The 25,938-nt window shown below is 38.3% G+C and overlaps 1 long non-coding RNA gene across 1 annotated transcript in view; it reads left to right on the top strand.

Moving 5' to 3' along the window:
• The window catches only part of LOC126013953 (uncharacterized), a 252,752-nt gene that overhangs the window by 126,666 nt on the left and 100,148 nt on the right, over positions 1-25,938 (top strand). The window lies entirely within an intron of this gene.

Here is a 25,938-nt window from a genome sequence, read left to right as displayed (position 1 = left end):
ATTCTTTTACATTGTCATAATGTCAGCAATATCTTTCCTGGTCATTATAAGATGGCTGCTGCAGTTTAAGGCATCATATCCTGATACAGCTTTCCCTGCTATTTGAAGGAAACATTAGTAGGAAACATTTCTTAAGTCAAATGACATAAAGCAAAGACCATTAATTTGTAGGGAAAATTTGTTTACTATTCTCAGGCTTAAATAGTAACCTACCTGAGGCTGGAGAGAGAGCTCAAAGGACTAAGCATATGTTTTATATGCAGTAAACCTGGGTGCAGTAAACCTGGATCTGATCCCTAGCACCCCATGACCACCTGAGCACTTCCTGGAGCACCCTCCCTTTGTCCCCCAGTAGAGCCAGGAGTAGCCCCTGATCGGCACCAGATGAGACTCCAAAACATTGATAAATAAACAAGTAATAACCTACCAAATCACACTAAATAACTCATAAGTTGAAATACCACTAATATACAATAAAAGCAGGACTGATATGATTAATAAATCGCCCATGTAAAGTGGACATAATATATATACTATGTAATTTTGTTTACCAGAGTCAGAAGACAGCATGCTGGAAGGCTGAGAGGTAGTGATGATGGTGTGTTGGGCTGAGTCTTTGGATGTTGGGGTGGTAATTGTTCACCATTGTTGAAATGTCTTAATTACCTATAGTTTCCACAAAGTCTCAAACCTTTACAAGCTCTCCTTAGGCATTTTTGGTATCTTAGGACACATCTTGTTAGAGGATGAACAAAATAAATGAAGATAAAGCATAGTTACTCACAGACACTATTCATAGCTATGGTGAATTGAAGCTGGTGTAATTCTAGAGGAAAGAGCTTAGTGATGTCATCCTTCACTGCTTGCAGTACGTGTTTCCTCCTAGAATGGCTGCTGTAAAACAAATGCTGAATTTTTTTCATCCTCAATTTCCTTCTAATTAATGAAAAAAGTTACTGATTTTCATCTCTGGTAAAAGCCAAGTGACATAATTTGAACTTTCAAGAAACTGCACGCACGTATGTATAATACAGTTTCCATGAGGGAGAATTTCTCTTATGCATCTTTAGGAAGGAAGAAAGTATATCTTAATAGTTCACTTCTTCTCACACCTTATAGGCCACATTAGTTGGAAATCATGCTCATTTATCAGTTATATATATATCAGTATTTCCCTATGTTGAATTTGCTGAGAATTCATGTGCACTACATCTCATCTCAGAAATAACTCATGAAGTATTTTAGAAATTAAATTTTTTAAGAAAATAAAGCGAAAGGTTGAGGCTTTGTTGAATTGAATTCTTGATTCATAACTAGACCCAAATGGACTATTAGCTTTCATTCCACAATTTATAAGATCAATTTTATATACAAATGTTTCCATCTTTATCAACTTAGGGATTTATAAAAGTTTCTCTATAAGTGGAGGGGCTGGAGTTGGGCACAACCTTTGATGCAGGGACTTACTTCCTGCTCTGTGCTCTGGGATTGCCCCTTCTGCTGCTGGTGGTGCTGAGGGACCAGAGCTGAGATGCTGGGGTAGGAACCAGATCTACTGCATGCAAGGTAGATTCCTTCACCCCTTCTTTATCTCTCTGATCCTGGGACACCAAAGGGATTGGAATTACTCTATCAGTGGAGCTCAAACTTAGTGGGAAACTAGAATTACCTGAAAAACTGTTGGAATTACCCCCCTAAAGTTTCCTAGTTATGTTGGTCTGGGGAAGTTGTGTTCTAGCTGAGACCATTGCTACTGTGTCTGATACCATGGTTCAAAACATCCCTTGAGAAATTACTCCAGAATCAGATGGTAGCTGCCATGACGAATATTTTGACTTTAAAGTATGTCACATTTTAAAGGATGACATTTAATCTTTGGCACATATTTTGCAATATTAAGTAGGGAGGTCAGTATACCCTTTTAAAAATGGGATCAGAGTTGAACAAAATCTTGAGGGAGGACTCCATTTATGCCTTAGCACTAATGTCACCTCTAAGTTTAGTTGTCAAAAATTCCTATCTGAGCCCGGAGAGATAACACAGCGGTGTTTGCCTTGCAAGCAGCCCATCCAGGACCAAAGGTGGTTGGTTCGAATCCCAGTGTCCCATATGGTCCCCCGTGCCTGCCAGGAGCTATTTCTGAGCAGGCAGCCAGGAGTAACCCCTGAGCACCACCGGGTGTGGCCCAAAAACAAACAAACAAAAATTCTTATCTGTGTAATTTTAAATGTTTTTAAATAGAAATATAACATTTACAAATTACTTTTCAAAGCCATCAAAATAAAAGTTTTCTTCAGTAGCAAGTAACATCTGAAAAAGACTTGTGTCTGTGGCATTTGCTGGGTTTTCTCAAGATATTATCCCAACAATCACTAATGCCCCACATTCATTAGTAGGACATGGTTTCAATGAGACTGAAAAGGAGAAGCTGGCATGCCGGTGACCTATATTTAGCTCTGAAACTTAGGCCACTGCCCTGGTCTATTGGAAACTCTCCATGCTCTAAGACAAAGGTCACAACCTGCAGTTGAAAAACACCATAATGTGCCAAAGACTGAAGACCTTCTACGAGCTTTAATTACTTAAGGGCATTGATAGTTATAACATTTTCATTTAAAGGCCTTTTCTCATTTTTCAGGAAATTATTACATTTAAAAAAACTTCCCATATCAGTGAGTCAAAAAGAACAAGTTCAGAAGCCAGAGTGATAGTACAATGTGTAGAACACTGCTTAGATGTGGCTTACATAGGTTCAATCCCTAGCAACACATAGAGTATGCCAAATCCTGCCAGGATTGATCCCTGAGCACTGAGCCAAGTGTAGCTCTGAGTACCAACAAAATGTGGGCCCCCAAACCAAAATTATAATAAATAACAATAATTTCAATGTCTTAGTATTCCTATAAGCTTTGAGTAGTCCAACCATAATACCACTAGAGGCCTCCAAAGTAGCAAGTTTAGGCTGGTGTGATCAAGGATCAAAAAGAGTCATTGTACCAAGAGAGCTATCAAGGCAGGACTCTTCCTTTGGAGTAGTCTGAAAAGGTGGTCTGGGTTGTGGGTGAGGGATAATGGTATTCTGGTAGTATATGTTGTACAATAATGTACTCCTTAAACATATAAGTACACTCAGCAAACCAACATTACCTCTTTAAATAAAAAAGTTAATTAAAACTTTTTGTTAGAAATTGTTCTTTACCTATATGTTAATAGATTCATATCATTTAGGATATCCCCAAACATCTGCAAGTAGGCTATCCAATATAATAACCACTAGTCACATGTTGCCAAATAGATTTAAATTTAAATTTAATTATATATTAAGAAGCCACACCTAAAAAAATAAAATAAAAAAGAAGCCACACCTGACTTGACTGTACTATATTAGACTACAGAATTGTAGAATATTTACATCTTAATCCATTGATGCTGCTATAATAAAACTATATAAACCTCTTTCTTGGGGCTAGAGAGATAGCAGGTTAAGTGCTTGCCTTATGTACAGCCAACCCAGATTTGATCCCTAGCACTATATATGGTCCTTCAGGCCTCACCAGGGGGAATTACTGAACACAAAACCAACCAAGCCCTGAGCACAGCCCAAAACCCCAAAGATAAAAAAAAAAAACAAAAAAACATATTTCTCACATTTTCAGAGGTTAGGAGGTCAAGATCACAGCAATGACCAATTTTGTGTTGGGTAAGGGCCTACTTCCTGGTTCATAGATCTCATGTGGTAGAAAGGGTCAAAGAATTTTCTGAAGTCTCTTATCAAAAAGGGCACCATTCATTCTAATCAGGAAGGGCTCCTTGCTCATTACCAAATTATCTTCCAAAGATTTCTCCTCTGAATGTCATCACATCAGGGGTTAGGATTTTTTAGTGAATTTTGTGGGGCTGGGAGCATTTACATTGAATCTGTAGCAATTTCCATGATTCTAGAAGATTCTTTCAGATAACATTCTAGTCCCTGAGAGTTTCAGATCATGGGGGGGGGGGCTCATATAATACTTAGGATCACCTCCCCCAATAAAACCTGAACTTTATCCATAGAAATTCTAATTGATCTAAAGTGGAATAGGGATATAAGTTTGTTTTTAAGTCAGCAATGGGATTCTAATGTGCATCTGGGGTTGAGAATTGTTAGTTACACTACAGAACTAAAATTCGAAACCAAAATTTGAGAGGTCAGTAGAGTAATATGGGTACTTCTCATTCTTGTAAAGCTATAATCTATCTCCTAGGAAACAAAGGTTCAGACGAAAGAATTACAGCAAACCAGTTTGGTTGGGTGAAGCATTAAGTTAACGGCCTAGTAAACACCAACTGGAGCTGAAAGAAAAACAGCCCAATAGGTGGACTTATAAATTACTTGCTGCCCTTAAAATTTACCTTTGTGCCTTACCTGTATCTAGCAACATCTTTTGTCTGTTTTATTTGGTTTCATCTGAGAAAAAATTGGCATTCAGTGAAACGGCTACTTCTAGATTGATGGCAGATGTAAACTCAATTAGAACCAATGAAAGCCTGTGTGCCCCCCTGCATGGCCAGTTGGAAAACTTGAAAAGCCTACCTGATGATCATCTGTCTACACAGAGCTAAAGTCTATATAGAACTAAGTTCCACCTGCTTCCTACCAAGTTATAGAGAAAAATGTGTGTGTATGTGGTGTGTGTGTGTGTGTGTGTGTGTGTGTGTGTGTGTGTGTGTTTAGGCCATACCCAGCAGTAACCCGGAGTAACCCAGAGGTTACTCCTAGCAATGTGCTCAAAATTAGCCCCTAGCAGGGTTGAAAGATTATATGGTATGCTGGAAATCGAACCCGGGTCCATCCCGGGTTGGCTGTATGCAAGACAAATGCCCTACCATTGTGCTATTGCTCCAGCCCCTATGAAGAACAAATACTACATTGAGACGTGGTTGTATAGTATTTCATATATCACCTCTCTCAGTGTTTACATGATTAGGTATCAGTACTTCCTAGAAGGTGGTTGGTTCCACAAGTTACCTGTGAGCTCTGAGAAATGGATGCTCTATCCCCTTTGTCTAAAACCTACCCCTAAAGAGAGACACAAGCAGCTACATTGACATATATTTACAAATTTTATTTTAAAATATAAAAATGTCCTTTATATCTAGAAATCTTTAGACTTGACAGAATCTTACATCCCTTTATATTTTGTCCAGCAGGACAAAAGTTTTTACAGAGATTAACAGATATAATTATGACACTAAGTCTCACATCACTGACAATGTGGTCAAAATTTCCAAAGCAATTCTATTAGCATATATATTTTCAACTTTCACAATAGCTAACGAGAAGGGGCCCTTGTACACATTCTATTAAAGACATCTTTTCAAGTACTTGAGTTCTTGATTTGCCCTTACAATTTATATAAACTTAGGTCAATTAACCAGTTCAGACCTCTTGTTTCCTCTTCTGTGAAACAAGGTAATATACCTAACTCACCTGACTAAGAAGAGAATAAACAAGCTGATGTACTTAAAGCTCCTAGATAGACTAGAAGCTGTGTATGATATGTCACAGCACTCAATCTATGCTGTTAAACTTTTTTTTTTTTTACCACAGAAATCCTAATCTCAGGGACAAATTTAGGCCTTACATGGTGTGTTGGAAATTAAAAAGATCATCCCATTCAGATGTTTGAATATTGCATAAGAGAGGTTCCTATTTCCTTCTCTAGGTATCCTCTAAAAATCTGTACATTGGACCAGAGAGAACTTAGAGGGCTGGAGCACGTGCTTTGCATGTGAGAAACTTAGCCTCAGTCCTGCAACTGCCTGGTCCCCTGAGCACTGCCAGGAGTGACCCCTGAGCACTGAAAGAGAAGAACCCCTGAGCCCTAGCATGTTTGGTCCCAGACCCAAAGTTAACAAATATGTCAAATGACCATTTCGTGCCAGAGAGGTAGTACAGTGGGTAGGGTACTTGCTTGCATGCGGTTGACTTGGGTTTAATCTAGGGCATCCCTTTGAATTCCCTTGAGCACTGCAAGGAGTGATTCCTGGGTGCAGAGCCCTGAACACTGTACTTTCCCCCCAAAAAGTTTAAAAAAGTCAAAGACCTATTTGCTCCATATTCACTAAATCAATCTTTATTGTTTGCAACATTTTTTAAAATTGTGTCAAGCTAGAGGTTTAAAGAACAGAAGAGAAGACATGCAGTATTAGAGTAAACCTGGTGAGGAAGAGACATGGTGGCAACCTTGAAAGATAGGTGAACTTTCAGTGGAAAGAAACTGAAAACTTTCCAAGCCAAGAAAACAGACTAGGACAGGAAGAGAGGAAACATGGGATGGGAAATATTGTTTAAAAATTCCTTAGGTTCACAAATTAGCTGTACAGAAATTTGAGACTGAAAGGGGTGCGAGAGAGTGTAGGGAAGGAAAGAGAGAGGAGAGAAAGAGGAAAGAGAGGAGAGAGAGAAGAGAGAGAGGAGAGGGGGAGAAAGAGAGAGAGAGGAGAGGGGGAGAGAGAAAGAGAGAGAGAGAGAGAGAGAGAGAGAGAGAGAGAGAGAGAGAGAGAGAGAGAGAGAGAGAGAGAGAGAGAGAGGAGAATACTGCCAGTTCAGATGCTTGTAACTGCGAGAACTTGGTCATGGGATACACACGAATGCTCTCTTGTTTGAGTTAACCTGATGATGATTCATGACCCTGTAGAGGAAACCCCAGTGATGAGGGAAATTTGGGATAGTCCAGAGGAGAAAGGAGGAGGTAAGATGGAAAGTTTGTGACTCTTCTCAGTAAATGTTTGATTGTAGGCAGCAGGGGGCAGCATCAGGGCACGAAAAAGCTAAAAGAGCAGGGGATTTGCTTAAGTGTTGTTTCTAGTCAGTGATGAATTTCCACATATTGACCCACTTGTATTAATAACAGCGGCGTTTTCTCCAAGATGAGCAGAAATTAGAGGACAAAAAGCAGAGAGACTAATGACCAAACAACTTAGCTATTTATGAACAAGGTTCATAATATATAGTTTCTATATTATTTTCATTTACATAAATTGAAGCGCTAGATTTCATAGACATTCTAAAATGCGTAAATCTCCCCCTGAAAAACACACATTTATTGGACCTATTAAATTTTTACTCTTTGAAGTATGTCCGTTTAGCTACACTACATTAATGAAACTAGCTGAAAGGAGGAAATGTTTGAAAATAAAATTTTAGTCAAAATTTTAGCATTCTCGGGGCTGGTGAGGTGGCGCTAGAGGTAAGGTGTCTGCCTTGCAAGCACTAGCCCAGGAAGGACCGAGGTTCTATGCCCGGCGTCCCATATGGTCCCCCCAAGCCAGGGGCAATTTCTGAGCTCTTAGCCAGGAATAACCCCTGAGCATCAAACTGGTGTGGCCCGAAAAACCAAAAAAAAAATTTTAGCATTCTCAAGATGGGAATGGGGGTGGAGGGAGGGAGGACAAATTTGGTGATGGGAATTCCCCTGATTCAATGTTAATATGTACCTAAAATATTACTGTGAAAGATATGTAAGCCACTATGATCAAAATAAAAATTATATAATTTAATAAATAAATAAAAATAAAAAATAAGATGCAGATAAAAAATTTAGCATTCTACTTTACATAGCAAATATGTGACATTTTCACTTTGGATTTTATTCTTATGAAAATTATGAACAATTTAATGAAGAAATTATATATCTAAAAATCAGTACTAGAACATAAGACAGCTCAATCAGCTGACAGCAAGCTTTTGCCTGTGAAAGATCTGGGTTTGATGTTCAGTTTCCAAGTCTGAAGGTAGCCAACATTGCTCCAGGGTGAGCCCTGAGCACAGACCCAGGAGTAAGTAGCTCCTAAATGCCACTGCTTGTGGTCCCCAAACCGGAAGATAAATAACATTTCAGACTACACTAACTTTCGAAGATCTCTATTTGGAAGTCCTCACCTTCTCAGTGTCAGCTCAGTGTTCATGATTTTCCCATCTCTTTTTCTCTTTAAAAGGACAGGTTCATGCAAGCAGCCGATCCAGGACCAAAGGTGGTTGGTTTGAATCCCGGTGTCCGATATGGTCCAGACAGCCAGGAGTAACCCCTGAGCATCGCTGGGTGTGGCCCAAAAACAAAAAAACAAAACAAAACAAAAAAAAGGACAGATTCATTGATGGGGACTATTCAGTGATTACAGTTTGCGTAAAGAAATTCTAAAATGATTGAGTTTTCAGATAAAAATTGTGAGCTGGAAATTAGAAGTATAAAACAAATGAAATAAAAGTACATGTACCAATTTTTTTTTATTTAATTTATGAGGATGGGTCAAGGATCTTGCTTCCAAGCATTGCACAGAGGGCCCTGGAACCAATCCGGATCCTCAGCCCAGCTGTTTTGTTTTTGTTTTCGTTTTTTTAAGAATTTTTTAAGGAAAAAAAAACTGTTTTAAGGTTATAATGTAATTTATTTCTTGTTTATTTTTTAAAGTTATCTTGAATAATTGAAAGTTCAAAAACCTAGTTATTTGAATGCTAGAAAAGGAGGGTGTGGAGTTGCTTGGTGCATGACCAATCCTGGATGATGAAGTGGCCAAGCACTGCGGCTTCCAGTTCCACGTCCCTGACTGTAGAGTATATTTGCTTTAATCATCTGTAGACTTGAAAAGATAAAAATATCAGTTGCCTTTAAATGCTTTCTTTCAAAGCAGACAACAGCCCCCTGTTATTTTTCCTGCAAGAACTAAGTTCATTGAGAACATTCACTTCCTTTTTTTTCCAACTCCCATAATTCGTAAGTGTTTGCACAGAGGGAGGCCCAATAAACAAAATTAGACAAACAACTGAAGTATGGGAAATATAATACAGTCTTTAAAAGTAAGATTGAAAAAAAATAAATAAAAGTAAGATTGTAGGGACCAGAGAGATAGTGCAGCAGTATGGTATTTACAGACCCATATGGTCCCCCAAGGCAGAAGCAATTTCTTTTTTTTTTTTTTTTTGGTTTTTGGGCCACACCCAGCGGTGCTCAAGGGTTACTCCGGGCTGGCTGCTCAGAAATAGCTCCTGGCAGGCACGGGGGACCATATGGGACACCGGGATTCGAACCTAGATCGTCTGCTTGCAAGGCAAACACCGCTGTGCTATCTCTCCGTGCCCGGCAGAAGCAATTTCTGAATGCATAGCCAGGAGTAACCTCTGAGCGTCATTGGGTGTGGCCCCCACAAAAAAATTGTAATGTGTTTTTCATACTATCAGACTTTTCAAATTAGTCAAATTGTTAATATCATTATAGTTGCTCTTGGATGATTTTTCTCAATGCCTTGTCAATACTACTGTGTTAATTATCTTCCTAATTACTTACTACACAGAAATTCCCTCAGCCTTTCCAGTGACAATGTTGGACTACTTGCACATCTCTTGTAATTAGATTGAATTATTTTGATTATTTTTGCTTCTGTTTTTATTTTGAAGTTTCTAACTTTTCTTGCAAATTTAAAATGTTTTGTTGCATGAATTCCTCAGATCACAATTTTGCACACATTGGTATGAGCTCATAAACATAATTAAGAATTTTGCTTAAGCATGAAGTGTTACTAATTATCAACAAACAGAACTTCACATGTTTGACCCATTTACTGAAATTATTCTCCCTAGGGTATATATTTCCCAGGATTTGATATGGCCTTAAATTCTCTACTATAAAAATATAGTTGTTTAATTGTCTTTACTTGATACTAAAGACATTGCTTAAGTAGAAATCACGTCTCAAATGAATTTTTCTTAGTTCTTTACAGTGAATGTTTTCATATATTCCCATTTTTCTACCAAATGGGGAATTATCATAAAATTGGAAATTGGAATCAAAAATATTGAGAGTGATAAGGTTTTGTCTTTTTTTTTTTTAAGACAGAGAATGAGACCCAAATTAAGATAAAATTCTATGACTAGATGGTAGCAGAGTCTGAATTGGAACCTACAGCTTTTAAAATAGAGTGCATATAACCCGAGATAATTAGATAAGATAATTTAGCAGGGATGTTTTTCTTATTCGTACACATTTATTTATATACATACCTTTTAGAAACATTTTTTTCCATTTGAAGTCAGAATTGAGAAGCGGATGGAGAGAATTGTAACTAATTGATTTTGAGATAGCCCCTTTTTGGTTTCATTTACAAAGAATTGATGTCATTCTTTCTATGAAAACACAAAATGTCTTTTTTTGTTGATTTGTTGGGGGCTTCCTCCTAGCACTGTGTTCAGGGGATCACTTCTAGCAGTTCTTAGAGGACATATGGAGGTCCTGGATATTAAAACCAGGTCAGCCATGTGCCAAGCAAGCGCACTATTGTACTATTACTCTGCTTTCCCCTAATTTTTTAAGAGGATGGCCTCCAGATATTCTTGGAGTGGTGGGGGAAAGGTAAAAATATGCCTTGCCAGACATGGAACTGGGAGGCCTTTGCATGCTATGCACACAGCTCTAGGAACCATCTCCTGGCTCCCAAAGTATCCTTTCCTTACTAAATGTTTCTTTAATATATCCAAAGATGTTTATATGTGTTGAGGGTACAAGAAAAAACTCTACCCCTGGGGGCCGGAGAGATAGCATGGAGGTAAGACATTTGCCTTGCATGCAGAAGGTCAATGGTTCGAATTCCGGCATCCCATATGGTCCCCTGAGCCTTCCAGGAGCGATTTCTGAGCATAGAGCCAGGAGTAACCCCTGAGCGTTGCCGGGTGTGACCCAAAAACCAAAAAAGAAAAAAACTCTACCCCTTTGGGCTCTTTTCAAGTTAAATGAGTTAACCATTGACAGATGAGTAAAAGACAAAATTCAATAACAACCTTCATGTGGCTGATCCTAGATCAGTCCTTGGCATTACATTGGGTTCCCCAGAGTAACCCCAAAAGTGACTCCTAGGCACAGAGCCAGAAATAACCACTGAGCACTGCTTGATGGGGCCAGAACCTCCCACCCCTCAAATGTAATAGCATACATATTACTGTATTTATTTATTACTGTGACTTTTAACATAAATGCAACTAAGGGGGGGTGTTTATGTGCTATGTTAAGAACCTGGGACTGAAGTGAAGGAGGAGGTCTTCTAGGTCACAGAAAGAATGAATGAGTTCCTATGACCTTGCCTTTCTGTTTAACCATGCCTTGAGATAGGTTTCTCTAGTAGAAAAGGTTAATTCTGGCCATGTTCTTAAACTTAAGTAACTTTCTTTTATTTTTCTTTTGCTTTTGAACTACACCTGGCAATGCTCAGGGGTTATTCCTGGCTCTGCACTCAGGAATCACTTGTGAACTTGGGGGTCACATAAGGATGTAAGGAATTGAACCCAGTTGGCTGTGTGCAAGTTAATGCCCTTTCTGCTATACTATGGCTCTGTCACCAGGTAACCTTTATTCTTTAAGATTATGATAAACACTTTCTCTTGCTGTCAACTGAACTTTTATTGACATCAGTTTTACGTACCAAGATGAAATGTATTAGAAAAAAAAACTAGGGGCTGAAGAGATAGATAGCACAGCAGTAGAGCATTTGCCTTGCATGTGGCTGACCTGGGAGAGGATGGTTCGATTCCTGGCATCCCATATGGTCCTTCAGCCTGCCAGGGCGATTTCTGAGTGCAGGGCCAGGAGTAACCCCTGAATACCAGAGTGTGGCCCCAAAACCAATCAATCAATAAAGTTAAAAAAAAAAACTCTGGATATCTTAGAGAAAGTCTCTTTGAACGTCTGAAAGGAAGACATAAAATTTTTAGTTTTGTTTTGGCTTAGGGGTCAAACTGGGAATTTATGCATACAGATAATTGTTCTGCCATTGATCTACATTCCCATTGCAATAGCCTGGGTTATTTTTTAATTAATTGATTATCTATTAGAGAAAAATGCAGTAATGTGGCTTTATATTTTTCTTTGTAAAAAAGTGATCTAAGGAAAAAACACAATACCATTATAAAATTAGACACTTTCTATACTTAATTTTTTTTTAATTTTCACTGAGAATTAATAGAATTATAAAAAGACTGTTATGAGAATTTAATACAAAATGAATGTTGAAACACCATTGTTTTTCTAGTGGACTGTTAGCCCATCCCTCATTCTTCCTGTGTAACCTTACCTGCTAGTAAGACCTGCCCATTTCTGGGAGGGGTCTTTGGGAGGTAACAAAAGATTGCCAGAGGGGCAGGAACCGTATTTGGAGGATTGATGGAGAGAGAGTCAGCAAAGGGGATGAAATAAGAAGCAGGAGGAGGAGGGATGGCAGAAACATGTTAAGATGAAAGGCAGTGGAATAGGCTGCTTAAATGGTTAGCCTAGGGCCTGAATAAAGCTGATGTCTCCTGAAACCTGTCTGGATCATTTCCCCGCGGCTACCCTGAACCCTCAGACCTGATGGCTGGAGAGGGTTGCAGACTCGTGGTCCAAGCTGGAGGAGAAAGGTCCTTCCATCCATCCCATCACCATCCAGACCCATCAAGGCCTGTTATTCAACATGCTGGCGCCCAGTTAAGACAGGTTCCTGTCTTTCCTTTTGTATCCCAGAATGTAAGGGCTTATCGCTATAGTCAGTCTCACTCATGGTATGGGATATGAAAGTTAGACTTGTATAATTATTCGATAAAACAATTTGCTTATGGCTGACCCCTAGTTTGATCCCTGAGAGTGCATGATCCCCTGAGCATCAATGGGAGCAGCCTGGGAGCACAGAACCAGGAGTAGCTCCCAAAAGCCTCCATGTGTGACTCAAGTCACCCCCCAAGAAAAACAACAAACATAAATTATGGAACAAAGAATTATATATTATGAAGGCAGGAAAATTAGGTGTGTGTGTGTGTGTGTGTGTGTGTGTGTGTGTGTGTGTGTGTGTGTCCCCTTGCTGGAATTAAGAAATATTAGGGTTTTAAGAATTTTTTAAGAGGAGCAGTTTTTAATCAGATGTTTCATTCCCTCAAAGTTTGGGCTTTGTGTGGTCTTCCCCGAAAGGAATGAACTGAACAGTTCTTGTCAATCCAGTTTAACATGCATGTTTTAAAGCAGGCAACAGGATCTGGTGCAGTCTACTTAGGAAACCGGATCTTAATCTTCAAGAAAAATGTGTAATGTTTCTAGTGGAATATCTAATACTTGTTGAAATCTATTATGATGACAAAGGGAAAGCTATCTTGTAAGATTTTGTAAGTATTTAATGAGATAAAACAGAGAAAGTATACAATCCAAAACAAAATATGAGTTTAGCATAATAGGAGAATAATAACCAAAGACAATAGAAATGAGGGTCGGGTGTACGGTAGGAAGCTTGCCACAAAATAGTGAGGTTGGAAGTGCAGAGTTCAGGAATAATGGGCATAGAGTGAGCGCACTTAGGGCAGTGAAGGGAACACTATGATAATGATGGTTGGAAATTATAAGAATTGGATGCTGAAAGGAGGTAAAGTGGGTGTCATGCATGACATCCTTTCAACAACAGTATTACAAACCACAGAGCCTAAAATGATTGTTTTTGAAATCACACATGAAATACAGAGTGGAACTTAGTACTTTTGATTTGATTCCTTTATCCATTCTGCAACCCTCAGTCCCAACTCTTACTCTAATAACTACCAGTTTATATCCTGAATGAGTATTGTCTTATTGATTTTGCTTCTTATATTCCATAAGAAAAATCATATGGTATTTGTCTTTCCCTGGCTTATTTAAGTTACTATAATATACTCAATATCTGTGTTGTTACAAATGACATAATTTCATTCTTGTTTTTTCTTTTTGTTTTTTTCTTTTTTGCTTTTTAGACCACACCCTGTGATGCTCAGGGGTTACTCCTGGCTAGATTTGCTGCATGCAAAGCCGCTGTGCTATCACTGCGGCCCCAGTGCCTTTAAACACTGCATTACACTATCTTTCAGTGTGTGTTTTTTTTTTGGTTTTTTTTTTTTGTTTGTTTTTTAAAAAGTGGAAAGGATTGTGGATATATAGTTCACTGGTAAAGCACTTGCCTTTCGTTTGTGGGGTTCTAGGTTTAGTCCTAGCACTGCACACAGAAAAGAAAGGAGTATTTGAGGAAATCAGTAAACAGGAAAAAGAGAGAAACATTTAAAAATTGCTTTTCTTTCTCATGGGGTTATAATTAGGAGACTTTTTTTTTTTGTCTTTTTTGTTTGTTTTGTTTTTGGGTCACACCCAGTGGCACTCTGGGTTACTGCTGACTCTCAGCTCAGAAATGGCTCCTGGCAGGCAGGGGGACCATATGGGATGCTGGGATTCGAACCACCATCTGTCCTGGAGTCTATCCTGGATCAGCTGCATACAAGGCAAACACCCTACCTCTGTGCTATCTCTCTGGCCCTAATTAGGAGGCATTATAAGAAAAACCAGGGCCAGAGTGAGAAGTGATAGATAGCACAGCGAGTAGGGCTTTTGCCTTGCACTTGGCCAACCCAGGACTGACCCAGGTTTAATCCCTGGCATCTCATGTAGTCTCCCGAGCCTGCCAGGAGCAAATTTGAGTGCAGAGCGAGGCGTAACCACTGAGCACCACTAGGTGTGGCCCAAAGCACCTTTCCAAAATAAAATAAATAAGCTTTTTTTTTTAAAGAAAAATCATATTAGTAAAAATATAATGCAGGTATATTTCTTACCTCAAAATAATTTAAGCTTCTTTGGATTTCCTAAACTTCCATATTGTGCTTGAAAAAGTTACATGGTGAAATAAAATGAGTGCAAAAATGACTGAATGTAATGTGTCACTTTTTGATATTATCTTAAATTTCCTATTTAAGGAAATATCTAAAGGACAATACTTTAACAATCAAAAAATATGTGATTACCTGCATGATCTAAATAGGTATAGGTTTTTCTTCCAATGTGTTTGTGAGGAGAGGTTATATTAAATATATAAAAGACCACTGAAAAATAATATATTTTCAATTTGATGGCCATATAATATTCCATTGAAAATAAAACAAAACATTTTTTTCTTTTCTTTTTTGTTTTTGTTTTTGGGTTACACTGATGATGCTCAGGCATTGCACACAGAAAGTACTCCTGATAGTGATTGTGGAACTATCTGGAATGCCAGGGTCTTTGAACTTGGGTCAGCCAGTGCCTTACCCACGCTACTATCTGTCTGGCCCCGGAAAGACTACATTCTTATATTTGAATGGCATTTTGGAACTGTCAAAAAATTTTCACCCTGGGGGCCAGAGAGATAGCACAGTGGTAGGCCGACCCAGGAGGGACCCAGTTTGATTCCCCACATCCCATGTGGTCCCCCAGGCTGTCAGGAACAATTTCTGAGTTCAGAACCAGGAGTAACCCCTGAGCACCATTGGGTGTGGCCCAAAAACCAGTCAATTAATCAATAAATAGTTTAAATTTTTTTTCAACGCACTCTCTTTTATTCTTTATAGTGACCTAAGAGAAAGGAGACAAGTGTCTTGTTCTTAGGGTCATACTGCTCATAAATGGTAGTAACTAGATGACACTTGGGTCTTCAAACATGGAAGTCAATGTTCCTTTAATGCTGAATCTCCATATGTTATGTTGCTACTTTGAACTGGATCACAGTGTTTGAATACAGTCTCAGTCAATTAACACAATTGGTACTGCCACTTAAACTGTTTTTAAGAGCCCTCAGCCAGAGAAAAACCATAGCAACCTACACTTAGAGGCTTCCCCCTGAAAAGTCTGCTTGACCAAATTGGGAATCTGAACAACTCCTTGATGTCATTTGGTTTTGAGGTATGGGGTGGAGGAACTGCACAGAGTAATGATGCACACTACTAAAAGTACATTTAAAAACACTTTAAAGATTGGGAATTATATTTGAACAAAGTTGGTTTCATAATTGATAGTTCTACGCTCAGAAATCGCTCCTGGCAGGCTCGGGGGACCATATGGGATGCCGGGATTCAAAACACTGTCCTTCTGCATGCAGGCAAACTCCTTACCTTCATGCTATCTCTCCGGCCTCTTTTTTTTTTTTTTAATTTTTTATTAATTATGAGAACAAGGGTGCAAAGAAAGAGGACAAGGTAAAGTTACAGTGGAAGGACAATCACCCATAACATAATTCTTTTTTTTTTAATTTTTATTATCTCCGGCCTCTTGATAGTTGCTTTTATATTTCAGTTGAATATTTCTTTTTCTTTTTTTCTTTTTTTTTCTTTTTTTTTTTTTTTTTTTTTTTTTGGTTTTTGGGTCACACTTGGCAGCGCTCAGGGGTCACTACTGGCTCTACGATCAGAAATCGCTCCTGGCAGGCTCGGTGGATCATATGGGATGCCGGGATTCGAACCACCATCCTTCTGCATGCAAGGCAAACACCTTATCTCTATGCTCTCTCCGGCCCCTCAGTTGAATATTTCTTAGTGTATATTTTTTTGTGCCTTTGTTTATTTTCGCTCAGAGTTTTGAAGCCTGTATAATCAATGCTATGTTTAATATTTTACATACCAAAAAGTAAAGCTCTTATCTATTCAAAGGAATAGAATAAAAATAACATTTAAAATAGTTCAGGTTTATTGAGTGCTTTTGTATCAGAATCATTGAGCTCATTGCATTAATGACTTCACTAATAAATTACTTGATTCAATCGGTGTAATAATATAAGTATTAGCATTCTGTTAGATCCTATTTTATGATGGGAACACTGTGGCTTTATGAGTTTTGAGAAAGAAAATTTCTACATCAAAGAACACATTCAATGTGTTCTTTTTTAGCAGAAAAATTTTGGAAAGACATCTAGCTAAACGTATTTAGGTTAATTTGGTATTAAACTTCAAACATAATGCCAAGGTTAGGCAATCTGCATATTTCTAGTATCTTTTAGAATTCTGTTCAGTTTTATATTTAAACAGCTTACTTTATTCTTAGCAGGATAAAACTCCTAAGAATTGGTAATATAGTACTTTATATGCATATTCATGCTTTTTAAAGATTTACTTGTCAAACTTGAGTAATTAAGCAGATAACTTAATCAGAGAAAAATAACAAAGTAACCTTTTTGCTCTTGAATTGCCTAGAATAGAATTTTCCAAAGTACACTTTTGGGCCATAGCCAGCAGTGTTCATTCTTGGTACTGTGCTCAGGGATCATTCCTAGTGTGGTGCTAGGGATTGGACCAGAGTCGGCAGTATGCAAGGCACATATGCCTTAACCTCTGTACCCACAAAGTACACTTTAAATAATTAAACCATTCATATAGCACATGATAAAGGGTTGCAAAAGAAAAATGTGGAAATAGTGTGCTGATTTTAATACATGGCTTTAATTTTCAATAGGCTGCCTGAGCAGCACATTTTATATTTATAAAATTATAAATAATATAGGGGCCGGGAAGGTGGCGCTAGAGGTAAGGTGTCTGCCTTGCAAGCGCTAGCGTAGGATGGACCGCGGTTCGATCCCCCGGCGTCCCATATGGTCCCCCCAAGCCAGGAGCGACTTCTGAGCATATAGCCAGGAGTAACCCCTGAGCATTAAACGGGTGTGGCCCAAAAACCAAAAAAAAAAAAAATCTAAAAAAAAATTATAAATAATATAAAGAGCTATACAGACAATATTTCCCTGATTGATTTTTATGCATAGCTGTTTATGTAACTCATTATTCCGAGGACTAGTGTTTGATGAAGCTTACTTCTGAAAAGCTCTAAACTAAAGTTCAGGAAGAGATATTGCTCTTTTATGTCTTCTTTAAGACTAAGTTTTTGTCTTTAACTCAAATTGAAAGTGAAATTACAACTTTGTTGCTGTAGTTTTGCCACACGTGGGTCTACTCTCAGCTCTGTGCTGAAGTCACCACCACTGTAATGCTGGGAGACCTTGTAGTGTCAGAAATTGAACCTGAGCCTGGTTTGATTTGTTTTGTTTGGTGGAGTGGGGGTGTGGCAGTTGAAGGGTAATAGGCCACACAGTTGATGCTCAGAGGTTTCTTTCTCCTGGCTTTGCACAGGAACCATCCTGGTAGAAGACCATATGGGATACCTAAGGATCAAAACTGGGTTCACTGGTTTTGACAAGTGCCCTGCCCATTGTACTATTGCTCCAGCCCCTACTCTATGTTTTAAGTCGGGAAAGGTTAAACTGATTTTAAATGTCCTATATAAGATTGTATGTGTTCTTTATAATAAAAAAATGGATATATTCTAATTGCCCTCTTAAAAGGTAATTAAGTTGCTTAAGTATATTGTTAGATATACATGATTACAGTTATAATATTTAAATGGATATCACTGTCAAAAATAATCTTGCCATAATAATGAGGCAGAAGATTTTCAAATTAAGTGAGGACTTTAAGAGTGATATAGTCGTATTGAATTTTTTTTAAATTACAAACAGAAAAGATTGGGAGAAATAAAGATATTAAACTTTTGGGAATATATCAATTAACCCCCAAATATATTAGCTACCACAGTGCACTTATGTTGTGTTTTTGGATTGAGTTTAGAATTTGGGAAACCTAATTCAGAAGAAATCATAAGATCTGGATGTGAATGTAATTTATGCTGGTAAATCAGGTGGATTTTTTTGTTTGTTTGTTTACTACTTCCTAAAATCTTACATATATTCTTTACCTTCACCTTTCACCAGGGTTTTGTGAAGTCTCATGAAATAATGGAAAATATTCTCTTCTGAGTTTTAACAAAAGAAGTGCTAATGATGTTAGCCATTTTGTCCCTGGCAGTGTCCTAAAGTTAAACTCATTTTGGGCTTTAAATTGCTTGTTCCACTGAGCAAATACCAAAAAAGTGTCATAGGTACCCTGGGAAATCACTTCAAAACCTTTGGCTTTGGCTTGCCTGGTAAATGATTAATAAATATGCTTCAGGCATCACTCTATCTATGACTCCTCCATTTCAGTTCTAAACCTCCAAAAGCATGTATTTTCCATCTCCTGTAGAAACTGGGTTTACAATGATTTCCAATGACTTCATTCATTTTGGTCCTCCTTAGACCACTTCCTTGACATTTAGCTCACACCTGGTTTTTCTCTGACCTTCTCTTAACCTTTTCTTCTTTGTTCCTTCCCTGATTCTTCTCCCACTATGTGCCCTAGAACTGATATTCCTCAGGGCACCATTTTCTCTGCCCTTCTCCTCTTGCTCCCTGAGTCATTCTTAATGCCTATAATCTCACTGCAAGCTTTATAATCAGTCACTTTCCCTTCCCTACTCCGAGAGAAGGAACTGCATTGTCTGAGCAATTGGTACTCACAGTTTCATTAAGAATAAAGTAAAAATGAAATTTTTATTTCCTTAACATTCACTCTATAGATGATGATACAGATTATTGTAGGTTCCAAGTTTCAAAAGAAAAATATAAATATTGTCTTTTGTTGGATCAGAATATAAATATTTATAAATGCATTTATATGTTTATAAATACTTCTCTTGTGTTCAGGAGATGGCACAAGGGTTACTTATTACTCACCTTGCATGTCATTGACCCCAGTTCTGTCTCTGGCACCACATGCTTCCCTGAGCAGTCACCAAACACAGAGAGAGCCCCAGAGTACCACTGGGATGCCCCATCCTCCATCCCCAAAGGTGCATTAAATAATACTTCCTCTCTCTTGAAGGCTGTAAATATTTTACTTGAAGGTGGTCTTCCCTGTTGATCTACTTACCTTAGTGTCCCCCACATACTAATTATTATTTTTATTTGTTCATTTATTTTGGTTTGGGATCACACCTAGTGGTGGTCAGGGCCACTCCCAGCTCCCTGCCTAGTAGTTGTTACTCCCAGTGATGCTCAGGGGACCATGCAGTGTCAGTGATTGAACCTGGACTTCCTGCATGCAAAGAGTTCTCTCTGGTCTCTTATACTTCCAACATAAATTTCTACTTCACTAACTTTTTACTTGTTCCTCCTAGTTTCATCCCTTCACCTTTCCTGTACATCATACTCATTTATACTATAAAGATTTGCAGATGAGCTAGTAAAACTTATGCTGAAATTTGTAAGCAGAAAATTGTAAAGCACTTAAAAGTTGGCTTTTTTATTTTTTCCTTTTTCTTCACTTCTCACCTCTACAGTCCTTGTTTTTGTTCTTCTCCCCATTCTACTTCCTATTAATACCTGGTCTTTCAGTAAATGCCAATCATTGAGTTAAATGGTCTAATGATAATTTTGCAAAATCCAGTTAAGATGAATACTAGAAAATATTTACTATATGTGATTTATCTTGGTTTTTTTTTATTTTCTAAGACAAATTTAATCTGGAAAATTTGTTGTTGGAATGCAGCTCCTTCTAACTGTTAAATTATTGTTCAAGTCCAAATGGTTTTTCTACATATGATGCTCACCACTCTTCTAGCTTCACCTAGTTAGATCTTCAGAAGATGCTATCACAGGGGTTTCTTCAAATTAAATGATCAAATGGAACCCAATAATTAAGGAAAATTGTACTTTGAACACATACATATTATTTGGAGGAAAAGGCACAAATACTGGCAAAACCTTGCTGTATTTGAAGTACATTTTTATAAATGTAGGGTTTTTATTTTATACAGTAAGTTGTTTTATATAATTACCTTTTTATTTTAATTTGCTTTTTGGAGCCACTTCCTCCTGACTCGGCATTCAGAAATTGCTCTGGGCATTGTGTGGGAGTCTGGTGATCAAACCAGGGTCAGCCACATGGAAGACAAGCATCTTATCCTCTGCACTATTGTTCCAGCCCTTATTATTTATTTGTAATCCTAACAGTACTGTAACTATTTTTGGAGTCTGCTTTTTAGTTCCAACTCATTCTGAGACATATACAATTGTTCTGTTGTATAATTTTTTTCTTTTTTTCTTTAGGGGCAGCAAAAGTTCATATTTTAGATAAACTTAAGTTGAAAACACTTGAGTCCTCATCTGGCCACAGTACTAGAAATAATAATTTTCCATATTGCTAAAGTTTATTAGGCTTAAATTTCTTCTTTTTCATTCTTTTTAGATAAAGCTAATTTATATCAGATAGTTCTACAATATTTGCAGAATTTTGTGTATAAGTATTGTTCTTTAGAGAAGATAGGAGTCCATATGTTGTGTATGTAGTACCCTATTAAAAATACTGCAATACAATTGTAATATTTACTTTCCAATATTTCCTTGGATGTGAAGGCACATAAAAAGGCTTCATTCATGTTCAGTTTCCTAAATGTTATGTTGAAAAAATTATTTTCTACTACCATTTTTATGTCAATCATGAAAATAAACAGCAGCCTCAAAAATGATTGCATCAAGCAAAAAATAGCACTTTTGCACAATGCTTTCAATTTTGTGCTGTATCACTTTTTAATGCTGAGATCATTCGTGTTGGTAAATAGTGTTTGTTGTTGTTGTTATTGTTTGATTTTTGGGCCACACCCAGTGACACTCAGGGGTAACTCCTGCCTATCCACTCAGAAATTGCTCCTGATTCAAGGAACCATATGGGATGCCGGGGGATCGAACCACGGTCCGTCCTAAGTCAGTCACATGCAAGGCAAACACCCTACTGCTGTGCCACTGCTCCAACCCCAATAGTATTATTTTTTAATCTTAGTATCCCATCAAAGAGAATTTAACCTCTTGAGATCATTTCTTGTCCTGCCTGCCTCCCACAGAGAAAGATAGTCCGAAAGTTAAGTCATATACATGATTTTTGTTTAATTTTTGTTTGAGGGCCACATCTGGCAATACGTGGCTTATTCCTAGCTTTGCACTCAGAGATCACTCCAGGCTCAGGGGACCATGTGGGATGCCTGGGTCAGCCATGTGCAGGGCAAATATCCTACCTGCTGTACCATCACTTCATATAGCCCATTTCCTTTGAGCATACAAATATGCCTGCATTTCTCACCTTCAGAATAACAAAGCCTACCATCTGAATTGTTCTCACTTTGTCTTCTCCTTTCATTGTCTTCTTTTATTCTTCATAGAGATAATCAGGACCCCCAAAGTCCAACTTATAGAGTTGGCTTTTATGTATCAATTTGTGTCTGTTGACTATTTCTTATGGGCCACAGGCCACTCAGTGCTTTATGTGTACTGTTTAATTTAAGCCTGCAAACATCCCGATGAGTATTTCAGTAGCTAGAAGTTAGATGGTTAGTCTGAGCTGGATAGGGAGAATTCAGAGAAGAAAATGAATAAAAATTAAAATCTGAAGTTGAAAAGATATGCCAATTTCTGAAGCAGGTGATACAACTTACACTAGGCAGAATGAACAGCTTGTCATAGGCCATAATAAGAGATGATGTTGGATAGAGTGAGGCAAAATTATGAGGTCCTGACAGTTATGCCAGAAAGTTTGGGCTGTATTTAATGAGCAAAATACAGAGCAATTATAAATAAATATCTTGGGCTAGGGAGTAAACTGAGTAAATGTGTGGTTTTAGGCATAATGATCTAATGCCATGCACAGTGATACCCTGAAGGCAGTTATTCCTGTGATGCTCATGTCTCCAGGCACCCACAGTCTCTAGCCATCACTTTGTAATCACTTACGCTATAAGGAGAGGTTCCTATTCTTTTTTTGTTAGTTTGCTTTTGTTTTGGGGTCACACCCGGCAGCAGCACTCAGGGGTTACTCCTGGCTCTAGGCTCAGAGATCACCCCTGGCAAGCACGGGGGGGGGGGGGGGGGGGGGGGGGGGGGGAGGGGGGAGGACATATGAGATGCCAGGATTCCTTCTGCATGAAAGGCAAATGCCTTTACCTCCATGCTATCTCTCCGGTCCAGAGGTTCCTATTCTAACATAGAGGTCTCATAAAGGTTCATTGATGAAATTAGTGAATAAAAGATGAATTGGACTGGAAGCTTTTTATAGGTAAGAAGCGATACAAGCTGAGACTGTTAAGAGATGGGAGTGGAAATACGGAGGCAAGTTTTAAAAACAATTTCAATGAAGCAGTAGGACTTAAGCATATAGTGGATATAAAGAAACATTCATGTGTCTAATTTATCACATATAGAAAATTGCAGGTTCAGAGCAGCAATTGTATTTGGTACGTTTTTGTTGTTGGTTGAAGCACAGGATCTGTATTTGAAACGAATTGAAATCCTCAGGGTGAGGATAAGTAATTATTATTACCATAAAACTTAATGTCTTTTTACTTTCTACTCCTACTTCCTCCAAGTCCCTATGAGTTTACTTTAAACCTGGTTTGTTGTTAAGTCTTCCATTGAACTCTGGCCAAGTATACCTTGTCATTTTCAAATACAACTGGCAGTTGCTTCCTCCCACTTTCTTTCATGCTGTTGCTTTTGCTTAGGAATACCTTTTATTCTAACATTTCATTCCCATTACCAAATGGAATGTTAGTTGTTCTTCAGAAGAATCAAATCATATGTGTCTTCTTCCTGGCTAATCAGCCTTCCTGTGAATATTTTCTTCTGAACTTCCATAGTGGGCAAACAAATCGTCATTTGGTTAACTGCACATCCCTTTGTTAGTATCTTAGTTCTATTCCTGACAATGAAAGCACTGTGTGCGTTGTCTAATTATTCAATAAATACTTGTGGTATGAATTGAAACTATTTCAAATACTTAAGATCTCTTCCCAACCAACAGTTTCCCTCTGGTTATATATTCATATATTTCTTTTATGAGACATATGCATTACAGTTGTTAAGGATAGTTGGTGAGAAAAAAAAGATAGTTAGTAAACTTTAAGTTCAAGATAGAATCCAAAGAAAAAGTGCAGTATTAGCCATTTTTGCAAGGAATTTTTTGATTGGAAGTGAAGGAAAACTTAAAACCTGAGCATTCCCAACTCTTAGGATAGAGAAGTGAACAATGTATGGCACACAGAATGCCAGGATTTGGGGGCTTTTTTTTTCTTTCAGTTTTTGGACCACACCCTGTGAAGGGGTTACTCCTGACAGAGCTCAAAGGACCCATGGGATGTCCAGAATTGAACCAGACTAGCTACATGCGAGACAACAGTCTTGCCCGCTATACTTTCACTCCAGGCCCACCAGCTTTGGGTTGTTAGGAATCCAGTAGAACCTGGGATAAGTCCAGGGTACTGAATGGAATGGAGCAAAATTAAGCGAAAGAAATGTTTCTTAGCAGGTCTATTATCTGTGAAAATGTAAGTCTAATTTGTCCATGTAACTCTAAAACTGCTGTGGTTCTAGAATTATTAAAGAACAAGGCCCTTACCTGTACAGGTCCCATTATTATAGGGAAGTGGGGAAAGCTATCCATAATTTAGTGTTTCAGTATATATATACACACACACATATATGAATATATACATGATTCCTTGGTAATTCACTCACGACTTATATCTTAAGATTCTTCAACCAAATTATACTTATAGGATTTATGTAAGTCTTCTATTATAAGCTGGAGAGGAATTCTAATCTCGAGTCAGTATTTTCAGAAATGTCATGCCTGACAAGATGTCATATATGTCACCGTACACTTGGCAACACCTTAGCCTCTAAGATTCTGATGGGCTCTCTCGTGACTCTGGGGTTTACTGTCCCAGAGATACCTTTTTTTTTCTTCCTTTTTGGTGTTTTTGTGCTTGGAATTGAACTTTTTGTGTAGGGGTTGAACTACAGGTTCTGTGCTCAGGGTATGTGTGGTGCTGGGAAACAAACCCAGGTCAGCTGTATGCACCTGTTGTGCTTTCTCCCCAGTTCCTCTTCTTTGCATTTTTTTTTTTGGCAAGGTTATCTATCCTATAAACCTAGCCTATTCTCTATCATGTTTACTCAGATAACATCTCTGGAAAGCCTTCCTTGAACCTTTCATTAGCGCCACTCCCCGTGGACTGGATGCCACTCCTGCCTGTTCCCACAATAACCTGAGCTTTCATCATAACACTTAGCTCAGGTGTGGCCATTGCCGCCAAGGTCCTTCTCTGACTTGTGTAAGCTCTTCCAGCCGCCCTGTAAAGCTGGGTGCCAAGTAATCAGCAGCGCGCCTGCAAGCCAGAGAGGACTCAATCGATGTGTATTCACTGAATGAATAAATATGCCTTAGTATAGAAAATGTAGATGAAGGTCCCTCTGCCTCGCGGAGGTGCGTTGCCAATATTAAGAGTTTTAGGGTAATTTTGGAAACCTGCAATCTGTGCTCGCCTTGTCTTCTTTGCACTGGTGGAGGGGCGCAGGATCGACCTGGAAGAGAACAGTTTGCCTGCATGCCTTAAGCTAATAACAGTTCCTACCTCAGCCAGCATTTAAGTCTAGTGGTTTTGCCTATTATGGAGCCCCTTGGGAGAAAAGCAGACTTAAAACATTTTTGTATATCTCGAGGATCGTCGGATATTTTGCAGTCAAACTTTAATAAGTTTAACAAACCATTTTTGATGTTTAAAATAAGGCTCTGCGGAGAGCTGGCTGAATACTCATTTCCTTGTGTAACAGATTCGGAACATTAATCTATCACATCCATCAAAATGTCCTCTGATAGTCATCCCCCCACCGCTTTTTTTTTTCTTCCTAATTTGGCAGTGGCGCTATAGATCTTTATAATTCCATTTTGGTTATGATCAAAATAAATGTGAGCCTGTGCCTACGTTGAAGCAGATTTTAGTTGGGTTGCAAAACTGAATGAGCCTACATCTCAAGAACTGGCTTTACGGTGTTTAATGTAGGTTTTTCTCTTTGCCCCACAACCTAGTGTCTGATATTTATTATTCCTTTCCCTTAATTGCATCAGTATTACATCCAAAGTGAATCGCAACTAATTAAAATTCAGAATTTATGCCTATTTAAAATAAAATAAAAACCTGTGTCGGAGAAATGCAGCTCAAGAATAAGAAACACTTTTGCCTTGCATGATGAAGGCCCCTGGAGTAAGGTCCCTGCAGCTGCAAAACAAACCCCAACCCCAAACCCAATCAAACCCCTTGCTTTGGAGGAGCAGAATGAATGGAAGTTCCTACTGTCAAAAGAAGACCCCAAAAGGATGAGAGAGAGAGAGAGAGAGAAACAGATCGCTGGTTATTGGCTGCAGAGTGGGTTGGGTGG

The sequence above is a fragment of the Suncus etruscus genome, chromosome 7 (genome assembly GCF_024139225.1).
Source record: "Suncus etruscus isolate mSunEtr1 chromosome 7, mSunEtr1.pri.cur, whole genome shotgun sequence".
Taxonomy (NCBI): Eukaryota; Metazoa; Chordata; class Mammalia; order Eulipotyphla; family Soricidae; genus Suncus; species Suncus etruscus.
This window is presented reverse-complemented; position numbering and strand designations above follow the sequence as displayed.